The 4718-nt window shown below is 37.9% G+C and overlaps 1 pseudogene; it reads left to right on the forward strand.

The window, feature by feature from the left end:
• The first annotated feature begins 2074 nt into the window (after positions 1-2074).
• LOC131857770 (ethylene-responsive transcription factor WRI1-like) lies at positions 2075-3100 on the forward strand (annotated as a pseudogene).
• The last annotated feature ends 1618 nt before the right edge of the window (positions 3101-4718 follow it).

Raw genomic sequence — 4718 nt, forward strand, 5'->3', positions numbered from 1 at the left:
ATGGATTCACTCTAGGTTGTTGATATCAACAGAGATGCCTGTTGATGATTAATGTTTGAGATTATCTTGCAACCGGTATGATAGAAGGTGTGCATTAGAGACTGTTGACATCTCAATGTTAACCGGTAAAAGAGAAAAGAGGCAAAGCAAAAAGCTCCTATAAGATGGACATGTGTATAGTGACTCACTTTGGATACATGTTGTGGTTTGGCAAGTGTGGTGACCGGGTAAATGTGATCCAACTGGTAGAATAGAGAAAAGCATGGCATGAAGGTTGATCGGTTAGTGTATAATCGACAAGGTAAGATGAACTGGTAGGTGTATACTAGTAGTGCACTTGGTGAGTGACTAAGCTTGAACTGACATAGTCTGATGAGGTGGATTCAGACAAAGAAGACACATGGCTTTGAGGTGGAAAAGTAGGAAAGATAGCATGCAGAGGTTGGTGAATGACGTAGTTGGTGATTGGTTCCACAGTTAATGTAGACTCCAAAAATTCATGGGTTAGATGAGAGGGTTGCGGCTCAAGAAATAACGAAGGACAAATATTTGATTCCTTGACATCAACGGTTGATGCAGGATACTCAAGTGCAGATCGGATTTGGTGAAGGCAATTGAGAGATCATTTAATGTGATTGATAGATGCAGGTCGATGATTAGTTTGTTGTGTTTTCTAAATATAGCAAACGTGTATTGGAAGAAACCATATTAGCGATGATGTGTGATTGCTTGAAGCTTGTCAATCCCCATGCAAATCAGATATAATTTGATACTGTCCATGGTTGGTGGAAGGAACCCTAGCATGCCAAGATTGATTTGATGATTTGGCAAGAAATCTCACATATAAATATGCAGACCAGAGATCATAGAAGATGATGTTGTAGGCCGAATAGAGGAGAAGAAGAGTGTATCAGAGGTTCAATCCAAGTGTAATCTATGGAAGATCATAAATGACTGAGTGTGTGTGGAGGTGCACCTGGCAAGAGGGCTTAAGAGTGACCCATAAGCTGCAAAGAGTGTAGAGTGGGTTTAACCGATAAGGTTAGAGTGACTGATAAGCTGCAAAGAGTGTAGTAGTCAAGTGAACCAGTAGTGACAAGTTACAGTGGATTAGTGTCAGTAGAGAACCGGTAGAGATCAGAGAAAAGTGTCCAGGAGAGAAGAGGCAAATAAACATAAAGAGGACTCAATCAGTAAGGTTTCAACAGAGAGTGAAGGAGAGAAGGATCAATGTGAGTAGAGAACCGAAAGAGAACAGAGCAGTGGAAGACCGGTTGAGAAGAGTTGAACCAGTAGAGTGATTTTATTGTAAGATGTTATAGAATTCATTTGTAACTGAGTAATAACTATTGTATTGTTTGTAATCATTGTGATCACTGAATTGGTGCTCGATGTAGGGGTTGGTGCTCCTTGGGTTGGTTCCCTAAAATGTGTAATACAAGTGTTTATTGTGAGGCTAGATTGAAGCAGTATATTCCAATGACATTTGTCATCAAGGTTTTTCCCATATTGGTTTTTCCTCATATATTTGGTGTTATGTGATTTCCCTTTGTGTGTGCTTGCATTTTGGTCTTTTCCTTATCTCACTGGAGTATATTCACTTTGTGTTAGATATGCTATGCGGTACACACATTTACGATTAATAGGGTTAAGTTTCTAAACCACTGATCACCCCACCTCTCAGTGGCATATTGTGTTCTACACCAACATGTCGAGGAAGATCAACAAAGGATGTTCAACATTATCTTTCATCTTTGAATTAGAGATAGGTTATATCTTTTTTTCAGAAATAATGCACTTCTATTTTCATTCATATGTGTGGGTTTTATATTTTTTATATTTTACAAAAATGGGTTGTAATCGATTTTTTTCAACGGACTGTGTTTGGATTTTTTTGCAAATTTTGATGGTTTTTTCTATTTTAAACTGGTTATAGAAGGATACACCTACGTCGTTTCTTCAATTTTAAAAAAATTTCACGTTTGATATTTGTGCTTGAGTCATATTTTGGCAAATATTTCTCTCTCCCATGTATTTATTTGCTCTAGAACTGTACAATGTGTGATTTATGGGCAAAACAATAACATAGATGTGCACAAAAACTTTGGGCAATGGATTTCACTATAAAATGTTAGATCTTGATGATTTTGTCTTTCTCTTTAGGCACAGATGGACTGGTCGATATCAGGCACATCTATGGGACAAAATGTATTGGAACGAGTTCGAGAACAAGAAATCCTGGAAAGGTGAATGGATTGTTTGGAATTGTATCTTAATTGCATTGTGGTTTTCTACAATAATTTGACAATAGTTGTATGCTACTGACTTGAATCATCGTTTTTTTCTTTTATGCTCATCTTGGTTGTCAATGTGTTGTCAATCACATAGTTTATCTGGGTATGTAGAAAAATAGTACAATACCTTTCCATTAAAGTTTTGTTGGGTTATTTTTGTTTATGTGGGTAGAGCACAGTGCAAGAAAGAGGCTGAAATTGTTGAATAAATGGCATCTCCACAGGAGCATACGAGGATGAAAAGATTGCAGCACATGCATACGATCTGGCTGCTCTAAAAAACTGGGGTTTGGAAAAAATATCAAAACTTCCTATAAGAAAATCCTTCTCTTTAATATGATACTTCTTTTCTATATATTATATTTGTCTCTATTAAACCCCTCTTTCAATGTCTCCACAATCAAACACATATACAAAAGAGCTGGAGGAATGCAAAACATATCGAGAGAGGAGTGTGTTGCTTCTCTCAGAAGCTAGAGGCATTTTTTGGACCACAACAATAGTAAAATCTTCTAGTCACTGATATGGGCTGGGACAAGATTTTGCTCCTCAATAACCCCAATTGTTTTGTGTGGAAGGAGAAATGGATTTTCAAGAGGAGTCTCAAAATATCGTGGTGTTGCCAGGTAACCATTTTATAAGGCAACATTAATAAATTATTTGTAGATGAAGCTTCTTATTAATAGTACATGTATTATTGTGTAGCAGACACCATCAAAATGGGCATTTGGGAGGCTAGAATTGACAGAGTATTTGGTAACAAATACCTTTACCTATGGACATACAGTCAGTGCAACAATCCCTAACAAATTTTATTTCTTGTTTTACAAATTCGGTGCATAAGTTTTTCATTTTTTCCAGGGTTTAGTGCTCATCTGGGCAATGTGGAAGTATAGCTAATAGTAATTAACAAGAAAATAACTTTAAGAATTATGATTTTGTTTGTGTATAATTGGTATGCACATTTGGGTACTATTTTGAAACTTGATAATACTGAAATACTGGTTAACAAAATACGTCCCCACCTCTTCATAAGGGTCACATGGGCCATGTCATTTTAGCTACAACCATAAATCCTCAGTCACAAGATAAATTGTTTTTTAATCTCTTCTTTTCATTTTAACCTACCTGTACGACAATGACATGAGTAGAACAAGAGGACGTCATTACCCCTAAAGCAATTCTATGAGGCAACTACTAAACCCTGGAAATAAAAACATTCTGTCAGTAGTATTTGATTTAGTAGCCATGATAGTTTTAATTTGAAGTGACAAAATTGTTTATAATGGTTCAAGAGAGGGTATTTTAGTCACAGTCTATAGACAGTCTATAACCTCTGTATGTGGTCAGATTTTCAATTGAGTCCTGAAGGGAAGACCACTACTGTTAGGAATCTCCATTCATTAGATTCGTTAGTTTTATATGAATTATGAACATACTCAACTTTTTTCAAAGACTACTCAGTTTCTTCAATGGGATTGAGAAGATATCTTATGATAATTTATTTAATTTAACAAATCTCATGCTTCTTAACCATTTATGCAAGAAATTATTTGTTCCTAAAATAATAATGTGTGGGGGAAAAAGCGAGACTAGGTCAACATACCCTAATCCTACTCTTTGACACACATTACGGAATACGAAAGAGCCTAGAGATATCGCACAATTGGCTACTTCTTTTGGTGAAAGAGAGAGCCATGGGATATCTATTAGGATTCCTATTCCCTTGTTGAAATTGTAAGATCAAGTAATGCAAGTTCAAACCCTAATCTCAAAATGCAAGTATGAACTAATAACAAGATTGCAGAATTGAGATTAAACAATGAACAACTGTAAGTACAAGGATGAAATAAGAATGCAGATATGTACCCGGAGTCAAAATCGGACTGAAAATGTTCGGGACGGGGGCATGGGCGCCACTGTCCTGAAAACTGCACCGGAAACCACTGTTCTGCACTCTGAAACACTGTCTGGAAACTGTCTGCAAACTGTCTGTCCGGAGGACCAGGGCGCCCAGCGCCTCTGTCCTAGGGACCAGGGCGCCCAGTGCCCCTGTCCTAGCAGGACCAGGGCGCCCAACGCCCCTGTCCCGGTCTCCTGCTCTGCAATTTCACACAGAGTGCTGTTCCAACTTTCTCTCTCTGGATCTGTATCCTGCGGCGTCGTCCGAATCCCGAAACTTGCAATAATATCTGAAAAGGGGGAGGGGCGGCTATATAGGGTTTTGCCTTAGTCAAACCCCCGCTTCGGTGATTTCCACCTCCACGAATAGCCAAGTTGTTTTGTAAAATGTATTGTGTGTGCAGACCTAGTGTGTGTGCAAGGTCCAAAAATGCAAGAAAGCAAACTAGAGCAACTTAGGAAGTAAACCCTAATTGCTTGCAAATGATAATGTAAATGCTCTAAATCAAGATGCAATGTGAT

The sequence above is a fragment of the Cryptomeria japonica genome, chromosome 8, assembly GCF_030272615.1.
Source record: "Cryptomeria japonica chromosome 8, Sugi_1.0, whole genome shotgun sequence".
In the NCBI taxonomy this organism is placed as follows: domain Eukaryota; kingdom Viridiplantae; phylum Streptophyta; class Pinopsida; order Cupressales; family Cupressaceae; genus Cryptomeria; species Cryptomeria japonica.